This window comes from Archocentrus centrarchus, unplaced genomic scaffold (assembly GCF_007364275.1).
Source record: "Archocentrus centrarchus isolate MPI-CPG fArcCen1 unplaced genomic scaffold, fArcCen1 scaffold_48_ctg1, whole genome shotgun sequence".
Classification (NCBI taxonomy): Eukaryota; Metazoa; Chordata; class Actinopteri; order Cichliformes; family Cichlidae; genus Archocentrus; species Archocentrus centrarchus.
In genome coordinates, this window is record NW_022060272.1 from 102,782 (window position 1) to 121,380 (window position 18,599).

Here is an 18,599-nt window from a genome sequence, read left to right on the forward strand (position 1 = left end):
AATTTTTCCAAGGGGCCACATGGGAAGCCCAAGTTCTGTTGGTGGACCAAACCAACAATAAGTTAAACTCAATTCTGCTCAATGTTTTAATTCCTCCCATAAAAATGTGACAGTTTTGATGAGCTGCTACTGATAATCAAAAGAATAAGGGACCTGTTACACACGATGCAAAACAATACTGAAAAGGAATTTTGCAGTATGTTAACAGCAGGCAGTTACTCAGCTTTACATAGAAAGCAGTGATTTTCAGTTCATTTTACCTGTTCAGTGAGAATAATCCAATTTTTCTTGGGCTTGAACAGGTGCACTGAAATCTGGCTGAATGTCTGAGGTGGATGTGAGAAAGACAGCTAATTAGGTGATCATCAGTGATTGAGGATCTAGATCTGTCGAACTTCATCACTGAGAATGTCTGTTCACATGTGCAGGTAGATCCAGAATCTTCTGAGCATGCCTCCTCGTGTGAGGAAAGTTCTCCTCTTTGAGCAAATAGTAAAAATTAAGCAGAAAGAAAGTCCTGAAGTGCTTTGCCAGAAGTGTGTTGGACTGCAGGTCACTGAGCTCAAGCTGAACATCACTGGCTGCATCATCCATGTTGCACATAAATCGCGAATAAAAAACATGTGAACTGACTTCTCAAGTGATTAAAAGTCTTGAAAGCACCTTGAAAACTCACCATGCAGTGCTTCTAACATGCATGAGTACTGGCAGAGCTGATCTGCTGATGGTGTGGCTTCCTTCAGTGTAGAATGTTGTCCTTTATTTGGCTGGAAGGAAGCTGCAACTTTCTCATGGAAGCTTTTACCAAGGTGCACATTTCATGCACAAAAAGGCCCTTACATTGCAGTTTGATATTTAGTTCATTCAGTACTGCAGTCACATCTACAGAAAATCCAAAGTCTGCAATCCAGTCTGAATCTGAAAGCTGGAGGATGTCATTGCTCTCAGGTTCTGTACTCTTTAATCACTTTCCCAGGCTGAGCCACCTGACAGATGTGTGGTGGTCTATGTCAGTGTCATTGTCCTCCAAAAGTGCATCAAACTGTCTGTGGTTTAATGCTCTACCCTGATGAAACTAACCCTTTTAGTTACAACATCAACAACATGGTTCATTTTTAACACTGATTTACAAAAAAAACATTTCCTGATGTAAAATACAGTGTAAACAGACAAACTTCTGTTCAGGGTTCATTTCAGTCACTTTGTCCTGCATCCTGTTCAAAAGTCCAACATTTTAGCCCATCAGATTTGGAGAACCGTTGTCACACCCACCACCCTGTCCCACTTCAGTCTTCAATTGTCCAATCATGCATTTACTTCCATGAACAGATCACTTTCAGTTGTTGTCCTTTTCAGCTGAAGAAAAAAAAGAGTGGGCAATGTAAGTCATGATTGCTCTGTATGAAGAAATGTATTATTTTGTTGGAAGCCTACAAATAAATAGGCATATAAGCCTTTTAGTCACGATAAGGGATTTTGGTAAAAGAAACTTCATCTTCTGCATACATAATCTTTTTAGGTAGGAAATGTTAGAAAATAATTACTTTACAATATATAACTATAGAAAGAGATGGACACAATAGTACACGGTGACTGAAGGGGATAAAAAGTACTTTCCAAATGTTATCTTAAACAGTATAACTAAGTCACATTAAGATGTTAGTGAAAGTCTTTTTAGTACAACTCTGTATCCCACAGGTGGCCTTTCCAGTAATTTATTTGTGTAACTCAGACTTCTGAAGCTGCCAGCACAGTCTCAGTAAAATGTGTAATAACTTTGGTTCACAGCTTTTTTTTAAAAACAATAAAACTGTTGCCCTGACAAACTAAAAAGTAGAGCTTAAAGCATGTAGTTAATGTTGGGGTCAAGGAGAGCAAGTGTAAAGGAAAGCAAGCTGCACTGGAAACAAATCAAAGTCTAATATAATAATAAAATAGATCTCAACATAATTGCATGATCCAGGACATGAACCCCAGTCTGCTTAGAGCCATCCCCTCCTCAGGGGGATTTTGTGACTTTTTTGGCCTGAAACTCAAAGGTCACGTGACACTGATGTGTGAAAAGAATAAAAAAAAAAAGATTTATGTCTTGGTGTCTTTACTGAGCCACAGCCGTGAAGCCATTCAGAGGAACGGTTAAAGCTTGTTGTGAGACTGTGCTGGTTCATCTCACAATGTGGATAAGCAGGAACAATTACTTGATTGTTGTTTTAATAGACAACAATCTGGTTTCCTGTTACCATTGTGGATATTCTTATTAAACATTGTTAAAGTTAGAAATAATGACGTCAGAGGTCAGAGGTCAGAGCTGTTTAAACCCTCTGTTTGGGAGGGGCAGCCAAAATCAGAGCAAAGTTGTCTTAAGTGGGAGGAGCTAAACAGGTTTGATTTAGACAGAGGATGAACTGAAGGGCGGCACCAACATTCAGTACAAGATAAATAAGCATCATTTTAAATTGTGAACCATGCAGAGCTTTTCTAATAGAGCCCAAAAAAATTTTTAAAAAATATGGAGCTAGAAATGAGCAGAAGCGGATTTCTTCAGTGTTTCTACTGGAGCTCTATGGGTTATGCTAATTTGGCCCGTCTCTTCAGAGGTTCAAGGATATGATGATGTGATTTCTCAACAGATTCCAAAATAATGCAGAAGTAAGACCCAAAGAAACAAAAGGAATTCAGTCATGATTATATAAATCATTTAAACTATTGGCTTTCTAATCAGACAATTAAAAAAATTGTCATGAACTGCTGTGGCAGGCAGGTTGAGGACCCCAGTGCAGGACTCGTGAGAAAACTCAAAAACCTCACCTTGATTGCCAGAAAGCACAGAGAAAAACAAAGCTGGATGGGGCCACCAGAACAGACCACTAAACTTCTCAAAAAGAACACGGACAGGAAAGCACACAGCAGCGGGAAACCAAGGAGACAATGGGAAACTGCTGGGAGGGAAAGAAAGGAAGTAAACTGAACACAACACACAGGGAACAGGACACTAGGAAAATAAAACAGGAAGTGAATAAACAGGAACACAGAAATGCAGACTTGACACATGAGGAGGCAGGCACACTGAGGGAATCACAACTAACTAAATCACAGGGACACGGGGAAACTGGAATTACTATAACGATAACTAAGACCAGAACTCAAAACATACAGGGAACTGAAAATCCAGACCAGTGGAAAACTCGGAAACACAGAAGAATATCAGTGATAACAGAACTCAAAAAAACAAACACGAAACACTGGACAAAAGGCCAGGACCATGACAAAAACCCACACCTGGAAAAGTCATTTTAGGTATTTCAACCTTTACATATATTATATTTAGATATATTCTTTAATAATGAGTCTGAAACAATTACTGCTGTGATGTCTGGGTGAGCAGCTGATTGTCATTTTAACCCCGTAAAGCCTGACCATGAAATAATTACCAGAAAAATCTTTTTTTTTAAATCAAGTGTTCTTCGAACATGCTGATAAAAAAACCTAGATTCATTAGAATTTATTACTTTTTATTTGTATCATATTTGCTACATTTGGCGTTTTTTGCAATTTATTGGTTAAAATTATATTAAGCAATTTATTTCAGTTTTTCAGGGGAAAAGAAATCAAACTGATGATGGAAAAACTCACATATCAATATGATACGCTTTGCATTAAATGGTAATAATCGCTGTCTCACCAGATTGTTAAGGTGGAAGTACACAAGTCAAACTCTAAAAATGTGCAGCACTCCAATCGCACTGACACAAGCAAACAACAAGCTTCCACAATATGCACATTTATGTATTTTCAGTTTTGTGTTTGCTAAAAATTCATAGGTATCTTGTTAACTAGTAGCATTTAGTCTCATCAGGAAAAAAATAACTATATCTGTGTAAAAATTTGTTTCTGCTGGTATGGCATCCTCTATACTGGAGCTGAGTGGTAACTGTAAAATCGTCTGTGTGGAACTTTTTTTTTTTTATCATTAACAAAACTGGATCAAAATGAAAGGTGGAAGCACTGGAGGGGATTCCTCAGAGGAAGCAGTATTACAATCATTTATTTATACTGTATTTCCAAACTTTAAGAATACTTTAATGTATTTTCCAGTGTGTTCCAGCAGCATGTTCTGCTGAAAGGTGCAAAATCATTTTAAACTATTTTCAGTTTCTTTAGTTGCAAAATAGTCTCAAAGCTCTTGCTAAAAGATAAAGTAAGCAAACTTGCAGACACGGTGGCCCAGGTGCTGAAGATAATAGGCACGTCAGTCCTAAGGGACAGTGAGGAGAGATCCTTGGGGGGGTGCACTGCAGCAGAACAGATTATGACCCGCTGAGACCTCAGACCTCCTGAAATCAACACCTGGAGAGCACACTGTATTTAGATACTCATTGCTATTCTGAGAGCACAGACTGTATGTATTTATGGGATGTTCATTTTAAACGGTGGCCTGAGAACCGCTTTTCATTGCTATCTAAATACATAATCTCCCCAGCCACTGTTCTTTCAGGTATTTTCTTCACTTCAGACTAAGTATATTTAACCAGTGCCTGCTGTCATGGTCCCTGGGTCTTGAACCCAGGGTTTTTGAGTTGTGGTCGTTTGAGGTTTCGTTGCTTTGTTATTCTGTTATCCCTGGTTTTGCTTTCAGTCTTTTGTATGATTATCACATTTCCACTTAGTTCCTCCCTTTGTGTTCTCTTATGTGCCTGTCTCCCGTGTTGTGAAGGCTGCATTTCTATTTCCCTGTTTACATACTTCCTATTTTATTTTCCTAGCCTCCTGTTCCTTGTGTATCCTGTTGAGTTTTTGTTTCCCACCTCGTTAGTGTGCTCCTGTCCACCTGTTCTACCCAGCTGTCTCCCATTGTCTCATTTACCCATGTACAGGTGCTGATAATAAAATTAGAATATCATTGCTCTGAAAAAAAGGTTGCTCTGATAGTGGCCTTCAGCTCTTCTGAATTGTTGGGTCTGGCGTATCGTATCGCATCTTCCTCTTCACAATAGCCCATAGATTTTCTATGGGGTTAAGGTCAGGAGAGTTTGCTGGCCAATGAAGAACAGGAATACCATGGTCCTTAAGCAGGTACTGGTAGCTTTGGCACTGTGTGCAGTGCCAAGTCCTGTTGGAAAATGAAATCTGCATCTCCATAAAGTTGGTCAGCAGCAGGAAGCATGAAGTGCTCTAAAACTTCCTGGTAGATGGCTGTGTTGACCTTTGACCTCAGAAAACACAGTGGACCAACACCAGCAGATGACATGGCACCCCAACCATCACTGACTGTGGAAACTTTACACTGGACCTCAGCCAGCGTGGACTCTGTGCCTCTCCTCTCTTCCTCCAGACTCTGGGACCTTGATTTCCAAAGGAATGCAACATTGACTTGATCAAAGAACATAACTTTGGAGCACTCAGCAGGCAGTCCAGTCCTTTTGTCTTTAGTCCAGGCGAGAAGCTTTCTGACGCCGTCTCTTGTTCAAGAGTGGCTCGACACGAGGACTGCAACAGCTGAAACCCATGTCTGCATACGTCTGTGCGTGGTGGTTTTTGAAGCTCTGACTCCAGCTGCAGTCCACTCTTTGTGAATCTCCCACATTTTTGAATGGGTTTTGTTCCACAATCCTCTCCAGGGTGCAGTTATCCCTGTGCTTGTACACTTTTTTCTACCACATCTTTTCCTTCCCTTCGCCTCTCTATTAATGTGCTTGGACACAGAGCTCTGTGAACAGCCAGCCTCTTCAGCAATGACCTTTTGTGTCTTGCCCTCCTGTGGAAGGTCGTATTTTGGACAACTGTCAAGTCAGCAGTCTTCCCCATGATTGTGTATCCTACAGGACTAGACTGAGAGACCATTTTAAAGGCCTTTGCAGGTGTTTTGAGTTAATTAGCTGATTAGAGTGTGGCAACCAGGTGTCTGCAATATTGAACCTTTCACAATATTTAATTTTCTGAGATACTGAATTTGGGGGTTTTTATTAGTTGTCAGTTATAATCATCAAAATTAAAAGACATAAACATTTGAAATATATCAGTCGTGTGTAATGAATGAATATAATATACAAGTTTCACTTTTTGAATGGATTTACTGAAATAAATAAACTTTTTCATGATATTCTAATTTTATGACCAGCACCTGTATATATTGTCTGCATTTTGCCATTGTCACATACATCCTCATCATTGGTTCTCCTCCTGCTGTGTGTGCTCTTGTCAGTCAGTTTTGCTCGAGTAACTGTTGTGATTCGTTCTGCTGGCCCGTCCACGCCAATAAAAGCTGAAGTTAACTTAATCCTGCATCTCATGAGTCCTGCCCTGGGCTCTTCTACCTTCCGACACAGCGATACATGACATCTGCAGTTGCTACTTGTATTAGCATAGCAAAATTTGAAGACTGGTGCATGAATAATTTGACAGCATAGTAAAACATTTGAGGCATTAAAAGCATCTTTACTGTCCTGGTCCTCCTGTGTTGACTCTCTCTCACCTGTCAGAATGGGTCTCTTTACACTGCTAGATTGTTTCAGAGGCAGGTCCTCCTCCTGCCTCTCCACCCTCCTGGCAGATGCACCTGGTCACTGTTTGCTGATGAACTCTTCCTGTTCTGAGGGCTGCTGTGAGTAAAGGATGGGACTCTGTGGTTTGCCTGTGGACCAAAACACTGTGAATGCTCTGCCGGCACCTCTGCCAGCTCTGTTGTTCCAGCTGCCAAACTCAAACATGCTGTCATCTCCATCTCTGTAACAAATCTGTTGAAACTTTTTTCATCATGTCTAGATGTGAGTCCACATCTGAGTCTATTCTTGACATTACTCCCTGCAGTTGCATCTATATTACCTATTCAGTTCAATTCAATTTTATTTATATAGGCCAAATCACAATAAACAGTCGCCTCAAGGTGCTTTGTATTGCGGATAAAGACCCTACAAAAATACAGAGAAAACCCAACAGTCAAAACGACCCCCTATGAGCAGCACTTGGTGACAGGAAGAAACCTCCAGCAGAACCAGGCTCAGGGAGGGGCAGTCCTCTGAGGGGAGAGAGCCAGAGATTAATAACAATTAATGATTAAATGCAGAGTGGAGTATAAACAAAGTAAGCAGCATAGGCCTATAGCAGCATAACTAAGGGATGGTTCAGGGTCACCTGATCCAGCCCTAACTATAAGCTTGAACAAAAAGGAAAGCTTTAAGCCTAATCTTAAAAATAGAGAGGGTGTCTGTCTCCCGAATTCAATTCACTGACTATTCAAATCTATTGACTATACAAAATGACTGTGTTCAAGCAAATCCACAGCATAAGTGCATATACAGCAGGGGTCATCAACTACATTTGTCCAAGGGCCGGAATTTTGTCCAACTCACCGCAATACAAACACCACAATTGTGTGCAGTTGCACTCATAATAGATTTAATGAGCACAGGAAACAATAAAATGTAATATGAGAGCAACGAGTTTATCTCTGCACAATCTGCTTTTCAGAAGCCTTTTTTTTTTTTTTTTTTTTTAATGAATATAGGAATATATGAAGAGTTCAGATGCACAACCCTCTAAACCTGCCGGACATTTTTCTTTTAAAAGACAATTCTTTTTTTTATCTGGATCTTGGTAAGTTGGTAAGTTTTAGTAATTTTATTTCACAGGCGATGGTGAAGTGCCTTTTTTCCAAAATGTAAATATAGTAATTTACCTACTTTTTAATAAGTAATATTTTGTTTTAAGGCAAAACCAGCAAAACCAGTCCGTCCTCTGCCCAGTGTGAATGAAGGCAAAAGGCACAAATATCAGACTATGATAAAAAGATTTCGACACAGACTCACACAGTACAACCGTAATGGCACAAAAGGGCAGCACATTTATTTTAATAATAACAGAATAGTAGATAGTAGGCTCAGAAGTTTGTGACAAGTGAGCGACAGACACTCTTTATTTTTACTCTTGGCTCTTTATGACATCAGTAAGAACATTTTAATATGGCCGTCTCAGGTACAGATCTGGCTGTGAGCACAGAAAGCCCACCCAGCTGCCGTTCAAACCTTCTGTTTAGGAGGTGCAGCCAGTTAGGAGGAAGCTGTCATAAAAGGAGGAAAAAGGAGCTAAAACAGCTTGTTTCAGATCAACTGAACTGAGGGTCTTCATAGGCAGCAGTATGAGACAAATCAGGATCATGCAAAACTACTCTAGTGTCTGAGGTCTCAGCTGAAAGACACTTAATATGAATCTCAACAAAAAGGCCTCATGAAAAAAAGAATCAACATCAAACAAGAAACACAAATCAGTACACAAGTACTTTATTCCTTAAAGTCAAAAAGAGGCCACATATGAAAAATATGACTTGCAGCCGTTAGACAGATGAACTAGTTGGAAATGTTGTACATGAGAAAAAACAAAACAAAACTGTAGAACTGACATTTTAATCCTCTTTTAAAAACCATAATGGAAATTATAAATAACTGCAACATTCAAAACAAAGGAAAAACACTGCATTACAGTATAAGCAGCACAGGAACAGAAAAAAACAGGAAGTTTAAAAGCGTTCACACAGTGACCGAGAACGAAACTGAAACCAACCATAAAATTAGGTCACGCTGAAAAATGCTGCAAGCTCACGAGTTTCAAGGAGCTCATAAGAATTTACTGATAGCTGGTGATGAATCTGCACAGGTTAAAAGGAGAGAAAATAATCAGCTGTTTTCATGTAACTTATTATAGAAAATAGAAAAAAGACCTACCAACACACTGCAGAATAATACCCAGTCAAGCAAATATTAGTGAGGAACAGCTGAGTGGTGACTGTACTGTTATGAGGCAGACACGCAGAGGTGGGAACAGAAGCTTACACAGCAACTCTCTGTGTCTGCAAAGTAGGCACCGTGTAGCATTACATCATTTCATCACTGACTGACTATAATCAACAACACAAAAAACAGCTAAACGAATGATTATGAACTATAAGCAACACCATTTGAGTCATATGATAAGAACAAGAATAATTTTATTGATCCCAGAGGGAAATTCATATGTCTGACAGCTCATCTGCTATTTGTATGAGAGTTGTGGGTACAAATGATTTTCTGTATCTCTCTGTTTTATAGCAGAGAGAGGGAGAGCAGAGAGAGAGAGAGAGGAGTCTTCCAGTACTGATGATTTTTTGTTCCATAAAGATGTTACAAAGTGGGTGATGAGAGTTGTTCAGGAAGGCTTCTAAGGTCTTTAGTGTGCCTTTCTTCACCACCTCTCCCAGCGTGTCCAGTCTGGCTCCAGTAACAGAGCCCGTTTTCCTCCAGTCAGGTGGGAGGAGAGAGAAACATGACTGAAGTCTCCTGAAAAGAGTGCCTCTGGATGTTTACTCCGTATCCTAGGAAGTTTCATGAAGAACTTCACATGGAACTTCAGCTGTTGCCTTTTTTCTTGCTTTAGCATCTCTGTGACTGTATGAGGGTGAAACCAGGTAGACCCACATTAGAGTCTGAGAAGTTCTGATTCAACGGTGTTTCAGTGAAACACCTGAGACTGCACTCATAGTATACTTTTGAGTGTTCACCAGTATCTCCAGCGGTGAAAGAGGCTAAACATCGCTACGGCCGCTACGGCCGACTGGAACAGCAACTACAACAGTCTGACTCCAGGGGACTGTGGCAGGGACTACGCACCATCACGGACTACAAAGCACCACACACACCCCCGGTGAGTGCCGATGCTTCTCTGGCTGATGAACTCAACATCTTCTTTGCGCGCTTCGAGTCAGGAAGCCGACAGCCCGCTACGCTCCCGGCCGGAGGGGCGGAGACACTCACTGTGACCGATCGCGACGTGAGGAGGGCGTTTAGACGTGTAAACACCAGGAAAGCGGCTGGACCAGACGGTATTAGTGGACGTGTCCTTAAGAACCTGCGCTGACCAGCTGGCACCTGTGTTTACAGTGATATTCAACCTCTCACTGAAACTGTGTGTGATTCCCACCTGCTTTAAAAAGTCCATCATAGTCCCTGTCCCAAAGAAACCACACCCCAGCAGCCCCAATGACTTCAGGCCCATAGCACTCACCTCTGTGGTGATGAAGTGTTTTGAGAGACTCATCAAGACATTCATCACCTCCTCACTGCCCACCACCCTCGACCCACTACAGTTTGCATACCGGCCAGACAGATCCACAGATGACGCCATATCCTTCCTCCTCCACAAGACCCTTTCACACATAGACACTGGTAAGGGGAACTATGTGAGAGTGCTGTTTGTAGATTACAGCTCAGCATTCAACACCATAGTTCCCTCCAGGCTGGTCTCTAAGCTGCTGGACCTGGGCCTGGGCCCATCCCTGTGCAGGTGGGTTCACAGCTTCCTGACCAGCAGACCACAGGTGGTACGAGTGGGTCACCTCACCTCATCCTCCCTCACCCTCAACACTGGATCCCCCCCAGGCTGTGTGCTCAGCCCTCTGCTGTACTCACTGTACACCCATGACTGCGAGGCCACGTCAGAGTCCAGCGTCATCATCAAGTTTGCTGACGACACTGCTGTTGTGGGACTAATCTCCCACAATGAGGAGACAGCCTACAGGAGAGAGGTCTCCCGCCTGGAGAACTGGTGCCAGGAGAACCACCTCCTGCTCAACGTCAGCAAAACAAAGGAACTGATCGTGGACTTCAGCAGGAAGCAGCAGAGGGACTACCATCCACTTGTCATCAGTGGTGCTGAGGTGGAAAGAGTGGACACTTTCAAATACCTGGGAGTGACCATCTCACAGGACCTGTCCTGGACTCATCACATAAACATCACTGTGAAGAAGGCCAGACAGCGTCTCTACCTCCTCAGGCGGCTGAGAGACTTCAAGCTCCCACTCAAGGTGCTCAGGAACTTTTACACCTGCACCATCGAGAGCATCATGCGTGGGAGCATCACCACCTGGATGGGAAACTGCACCAAGCAGGACTTCATGGCCCTAAAAAGGGTGGTTCGTTCAGCTGAACGGACCATCAGAACCACCCTCCCCACCCTGCAGGACATTTACACCAAGCAGTGCAGGCTGAGGGCCATGAAGATCCTAAAACAGCCCAGCCACCCCGGACCCTCTCTCTCTCTCCCTGCTCCCATCAGGCCGGCGGTACCGCTGCCTGAGGGCTAAGACTGAAAGGTTGAAGAAGAGTTTTTACCCACAAGCCATCCGTCTGCTCAACTCTGAGCCCTAACTGGACCATTATTGCACAATGTAAATATTATAATTTATAAAAGTGTGTATAGTGTATAGTATATAGAGTATAGTGTATAGTGTGAATTACTTTTTTTATTTTTATTCTTCTTATTTATATGTGTGTGTATATATGGTTGCAGGTACAAAATACATTTCACTGTGCATTGTACTGTGTATAACTGTGCATGTGACAAATAAACACTATCTTAATCTTAATCTTAATCTCATCACTTTTGTTGGGCAGAGTTGACATTTCCCATGATGACTGTTGGCAGAAAGGACTTATATCTCCACTTCCAGGCCTTCACCTTTGCACCAGCACCGCAATCACGAACAAAAAAAAGACTTTGCTGCTACCAGCTGAAATGCATGTTCTAGAAAAAGACAATATATGAGTGACAGCAGTGATATAATACAAAGTCATATAATATGTGGGTAACCTGATCTGAAATAACAACAATAATAATTAAATAACAACAATAATGATGCAAATAAACAAATAAAAATGCTACATAAATGCAGAATAGATAGGGGGGAAAACACTCAAAAACGAAGAAACTGGGTGGATTGTGCTTCTTCATTTATATACTTGGGTTTCAATTTGAAGGTATTCAAGGATGAAAGTAGGCTTGACTGCAATGTGATACCCGCTAATGGAAAAATATTTCTGGCCTGTAATGTTGCAGAGTATAAAGGATGGGCACGCCGTGAGTGATGATGAAGAGTCAGCTCACAGCATGAAGCCCTTTGTCTCTGTGGGCGTGAGTGACAGCATGAGCGCACACTCGCAGATAATACAGTGACGGGGCAGACAGACAGGCAAACAGACAGACAGGTCTGAGCGTCATAGCCCGGGGCTGGGGCTCTGCGCGAGGTTAACGCCAGACTGCTTCCAGGATTCACCGCAGGAGGAGCAGGCGTAGGCATGGAAGTCCTTGCACGCCACTGTTTCCGTTCACAGTAAAGTTACCGCCGCGATACTGACCGCACTGCTTTTGTTTGTGAGATGGAGCTCCGCCGGGCTGTTGTGTAACCGCGCAGAGGGAAGGAGGCCTTTCAGTATCCTGGTGAGCGAGCTTTTTCCGGCTAATGTTAGTCAGCTGCAGCTAACAAGCTAACCTGCACGGAGCTGATGATGCAGCAGATAAGCTAATGCTGGCCAAAATAGCTCCCCTTACATGAAGCTGCGCTCTCTGTGCACCTGTGGATGCTCATGACTAGGTTGTTACCCCCTGTTACACCTGCACACGAAGGTGTCACGTTTATGTTCAGGTATAAGCCTTGGCTAGCTGAGGGTCGTCCACAGAGTTAGCCATCGCCGCTGACAGCAGCAGCAGCAGCAGCGGCAGTTGGTTGTTCGGGTGGGTTACGGTTAGTTGGCTCTTTTTTAAAGGTTTTTGTTATTAGATTTTTCTAAAAACTCCCCGCCAGCACGGAGCGGGTGGATCTACCACAGGTGCTGGCAGTGCTGTTGTGTTCGGCAGCCCTGTGCGGTGCTGTCACTGCGGGGAAACTGAGCTGGCGGCGATCGGGACAGTAAAACAGCCCTGCTGATCGGAGGTGAGAAGCGGGTCACCAAACCGCTGGGCCTCCAGGCCAGCGGTGTACCAGCCCGGCGTTACCGGCTTCAGCTGGAAGCTACGGTAACGCAGTGTTGGTACGGGTCGTTGCTGGATCCGACCATGTTATCTGAAGCTTTTCACTTTGCTGTTGAGCACGATTGCATGAGCCGACCACCCTGCAGCAGATTCACCGACCCCTCACACATCGAGAGCTGTAAATATGTCCCATCATGCTTCTGGACAGAGTTTATAAGAATTAAGAGCGCAGAAAGGTGCAGAAATCTTAAACATAGAGCACGATTAGAAACAGGCTGGATTATGATGGCCCACAGTTTTAGAAGCATTTGCTTACAAAATGGAAATCATTTCATATGCTGCACACCAGCACTGGATTATGGAAATATGTTATAACAAAACACATTTGTGTCTTGGTCAGCATCCTTTTGGATATTTTTTATCTCATATTTACCATGGTAAGCAATTACCATGATAAAGAAAATAATGAAAATACACCATACCACACCATGGCGACATTCCAGTATTGTAGCTTATTTAGTGTTTATAGTTGATGTAGCAAGGTTTGGAAGCATTATCGTAGATTCCTGATCCTGAAACTGTATGAATAAGTCAGAGAATACTGCCAACCAGACTGCATGGCTTTCAGTGCTGCAGTTGTGCAGTCTATAAAGCTGGTGCGGTGCCGCTGGTGTTTAGTGTGCCTCTCAGAGACACACTTTACATGTGATGCTTAATTGTTCCCATAGAACAGCTCAGCCCTTCCCATACATGCTTGATGTAATGTGAACTGCTCTGAACATTATTACAGTATGAATGACTGGCATCCCAGAGAAGGTTTGAATTCATGCACACGAGCATCTGCATATTTCTACACAGATCAACACCAAACCACTGAGAGCTGAAGTGAATATAATTGCTCATCTTGCAGAGTATGTTCTGCTTGAAACACTGAATCCTGTCTTTCATATGCTTGTTACCTGACATGTACCACCCAGCCAAATAGTAAGCACACCCCAGTGGCCTCCACCTGCATACAATGCAAAGACTCCAGCCCACAACACAGGGCCCAAGGATCCACTCCTAAAGCCCAGAAGCACAGGACATCAGGTCAGGGCTGGTTTGACAGGTGGATTTAGTGTTGTTGCTGATCTGTGTAAATTTGGTTGGGATATTGCCTTCGTTTTTTCCACAAAACACACGTTACTAATCACATACCTGGTGTACTTCATGTCACTATTCACTCTGTGCAGTAAAAGTAGAATAGTGGAACCAGTTCTCACTTGAAATGACTGTTTGACCAGTTTCTAGGCCTGTAACTCACATCTGTCCACAGTTTTGTTTAATTTTTGCTGTATAAAATTTCAAGAAGCTTTCAAGAAGTGGAAATATGTCAGTAAGATATTTGCAGAATCCAAGGCGATGTCTTCAGTGTCTTTGCCTAAAAGTCTCAAATCCAGTGTATTCTGTTTATTATTTAAAGTTCGGGTGTTTGGCTGGAATGATTACTACAGGAGGAATGATTCTCCAGATCCACGATTTGGTTCATGCCTCAGTTTTTCTCTAGAGGGGATGAAAAACAAAAAGCACAATAAGATCATGAACAAAAAATAAAAAATTCTGATGCATTTCCTGTTCACTTGCCACTTAAATGTATTTTAAACATTTTCACCACACTGGCATTAACAGCTCCGCATAGGTATCATTGTACAGAAAGATGAAAGGTGTTTCTGTTGCTATTTCTTTCTCAGTTTCAGAGTTATTACAGCCCTAATCATTAGTAAAGCATAACACCTGTGTAGTGTTTCAGGCTGACTTCATTCTCAAAAGTAAAACTAAACCTCACAAACAGCAGTAGTGATGAATGTAATCAGTGTACAGAAATAAAAAATTAGAAATATATAGCCAGCACATAGTCCAGTTGATGACATAGGTGGGGCTGATATACACGAGGTAAAATGGAGTGTATATTTATTAATTTATAATAGATGATATCGGCTTGATTCTTCTGATAGCTATTTTAAAGAGAAGACTGTCCTTATTTCAAAGGCAGAATATGTGTATAAATTTATTAGAAGCAGGTGTGATATTAACATTTTTTTCCACCCCATGTTTTCAGGACTGATGGCTCCAGAGTGACATGCCATGGCTTTAATGATCCCCCCTGTGAAACTGAAATGGCTGGAGCACCTGAACAGCTCATGGATCACGGAGGACAGCGAATCCATAGCCACACGGGAGGGAGTTTCGGTACTCTACTCAAAGCTGCTGGCCAACAAAGAGGTCGTGCTGCTGCCCCAGCAGGTGCTGTGTCTGAAGGGCCCCCAGCTTCCAGACTTTGAGCGGGAGTCCCTCTCCAGTGATGAGCAGGAGCACTACCTGGATGCTCTACTCAGCAGCCAGTTGGCTTTGGCCAAGATGGTCTGCTCCGATTCCCCATTTGCTGCCGCGCTGCGGAAACGTGTGCTGGTGCTCCAGCGCGTCTTCTACGCACTTTCCAACAAGTATCATGATAAGGGCAAGGTCAAGCAGCAGCAGCACTCTCTAGAGAACAACTCGGGTTCAGCTGATCTGCACTCTGTCAGTGAGCGTCCACGGTCCAGCACCGACGCCCTCATCGAGATGGGCGTTCGCACAGGCCTCAGCCTCCTCTTTGCTCTGCTCCACCAGAGCTGGATGATGCCTCCTCCACCAAACCCAGGTGGAAGTCCTGGGAGCAACATCAATTGTGTAATGATGTCATTCACACAGCCATTGATGTCGTTAGCTCCCTGCCAGCGCTTTCTCTGGCCAATGAGAGCAAGATCCCACCAATGGGCCTGGACTGCCTAGCCCAGGTCACCACCTTTCTGAAGGGAGTGACAATGCCAAACTCTGGGGCAGATATCTTAGGGCGGCGGTTGGCCTCAGAGCTACTGTTGGGGTTGGCTTCACAGAGGGGTTCTCTGCGCTACTTGCTGGAGTGGATTGAGATGGCCTTGGCTGCATCAGCTGTGGTCAGTACGATGGAACAGAATAAGGTGCTACAGAACCAAGAAGGCCTCATTAGCTATGACTGCTTCATGAACATTCTCATGCAGATGAGGCGCTCTTTGGTAAGTAAATGCTAAAAATGTGGGTGTTTCTTGTTAGCATCATAATAAATCCAGTCAGAATCCAGCACATGTATTTCATTCCTCATCTGTCCAAGACGTGGTATGCTGCGACTCTATAAGGGTAATGTAATGTTATTACGTGCAATGTTCATGCTTTGAAGCTCAGTATTTTCATCGTTGAAGTATGTCATTGGTGTATTATCTTGTTTCAGGGTTCCTCAGCAGATCGCAGCCAGTGGCGAGAACCCACACGAACCTCTGATGGCCTGTGCTCGTTATACGAGGCAGCACTCTGTCTTTTTGAAGAAGTAAGAACTTTTTTAATCTGCATTTTTCTGTAGTTACTTTCAGTTAGCAAGTGGGCGTGGCTATTACCACTAGCAAGCGGTCGTCCAATACCCAGTTTTTTCTTGACTGTCTTGTTTTGATTGTCATCCAGTTCTGACATGATTTAATTGTGGAAAGTCTATCTGCAAAAGCAATGAGTTGTGTTCTTAGAGGAAGCAAAGAATGCCAGAGGGAGAGTGATAGAAACTAAAAGGAAAACTAAAGCTCTGATAGGCATTCACTTAAAGGAGAACATTTAACTTGACTATTTAATACAGTCTGGAATTTTTAAAGGAAATGTGATCTGGGCAACAGCAAAGTGGGATGTGGGTGTGACAGGCTTTCTTTGCCAACTTGGCGTGTTTCTGGGTTTGTAAGAATAGTGCAAAAAATGCCTTTCACTTCCTCCTTTCTGTGTTGAACCAACATAACTATCACCTCAAAGGTTTAAAGTGGTTAAAACTACACCATTCCAACAGTGGCTGATCACATGAAACAAAGTGTTATCTTCTGCTCCCTGAAGGAAAGGAATGAGGTATAACACATATAGTTTAAGGGTATTAGTTGGAATATCACACCCCTGTGTGTCCTGGCTGAAAAATCTCTTATCACACCTTTAAGGCAGATGACCTGTGATGACACATGTGAGGCCCCCTTGCACATATACACCCCTGTCATCACAGTCATCCCTCAGTTTGATAGCCACTCTTTACTGAGCCCAGCTGTGCAGTGGGGCAACCTGGTGCTGCACCTTGTTTTTCTACTTTGGAGAATGGACGTTATACACATGACACTTTATTCCCTTTCAGTTGGTTCACTCAGTACAGCACATATAGTATGGGACATACATACGTGCCCCACAGAGCAGTCAGCAAACCAGTGTCAGACCACCATCTTCTGCTTGGTGCACATGGCAGACCAAGCAGAATGGGCAGAATGAGCCACTGAGCAAAGGACCAGCTGGCTGCAGCACAAGTATCACTCATAGAACCCCTTTAAAAAGGGTCCGTGAGGTTACCGTTCTCCTGTTGGAATGCGCTTCACAGCTGGTAGACCACTTTCCAAAAGCGCATGGCAAGGGGATGGGCATCTGGCATCACCCTATTAAAGCTACTATGACAAGCAGATATAGCTGCCAATTAAACTAACAGCCTGCAAGCATGTCAACACAACCGCAGTAGAGCACTGGAATGGGCCTCCACAGCTGTGGGCGTGGGTAAAACACCTCCCTTCCTGCCAAAGAGGAGATCTCTGTGGGGAGGAAGATAGCAGGGCCTCGCTGCCAACAGACTGATTATCTCGGTAGACCGTGACTTTTCTGTCCACCATGGGGCCACTAGAATCAGAGAGAGACACACTCTCTCCAGAACTGGTAATATCATTTCCACTGGGGGAAATACATATAGGAGCATGTCTGGCCATGAGTGTGCTAGTGTGTCCATCCTGTGAGCACTGTGTTCGTTTATGGAGAAAAACAGGTTGAGTGCAAAAAGATCTACTTCTGGTTGGGAGACTGTGTTAGGAAAGTTCAGCACCTTTTGGGACTGACGGCCCAAAAAGAACTTTGGCGGCAACAGATGAGCGAAAGCAGCATCTCATTGCCGCTGGCGATGCCCTCTCCACTCAGTCTCACAGCTAAGAGGACTGAAGTGTTTTCCTTCTGGGAAGGTGGACCTTTGCTCCAAGCCAAGACACTAGAACTGTGGGGTCCAAGTTCTGGTGTTTCATCTCTGGGGATGATATTGCATATATCCTCCCTCTGGTTCTCCTTCAGCTCAAATTTAGCCTGAGTGACTTTGATTTGTCTTCTTTCAGCTGCTTTCTCTAGGGGTTGCCAAAGCAGATCATCTACTTCCATCTCACCCTATCCCTAGTATGCTTCTCTGTTACACCAACTCTCTCCTCTCCCTCATTACATCCATGAATCTTCTCTGTGGTCTGCTTTTCCTTTTTCATGCCTTTTTCATGCTGCTCCATATTCAGCATACCTTGTCCAATATATCCATCATCCTCTGGGCACATGTCCAAACCATGTCAACCTTCACCTTTCTAACTTGTCTCCAAACCGCTCAATCTGAGCTGTCCTTCTGATGTAAAAATTTCTAATCTTGTCCATTCTGGTCACTTCTAACAAAAATCTTAATATCTTCTCGGCCTCCTGTTTTTGTTTTTTTTTTTGTCAGTGCCACCGTCTCCAAATCTTACATCATAGCAGGTCTCACTACCATCTTGTAAACCTTCCCTTTTACTTTTACTGCTATCCTCCTGTCCCAAATCACTCCAGACACTCGTCTCCACTCACTCCGCCCTGCCTACACTCTTCTTCATTTCATCTTGTGCACTGTCCATTGCAAAGGATGGTTGACTCCAGGTATTTAAACTTATCTACCTTTCCTGACTCTCCTCCTTGCAGCTACACTGTTT

The 18,599-nt window shown here is 43.2% G+C and overlaps 1 pseudogene; it reads left to right on the forward strand.

Moving 5' to 3' along the window:
- Positions 1-12,012: 12,012 nt before the first annotated feature.
- LOC115777280 (probable E3 ubiquitin-protein ligase HERC1) overlaps positions 12,013-18,599 on the forward strand; it is an 8,241-nt pseudogene continuing 1,654 nt past the window's right edge.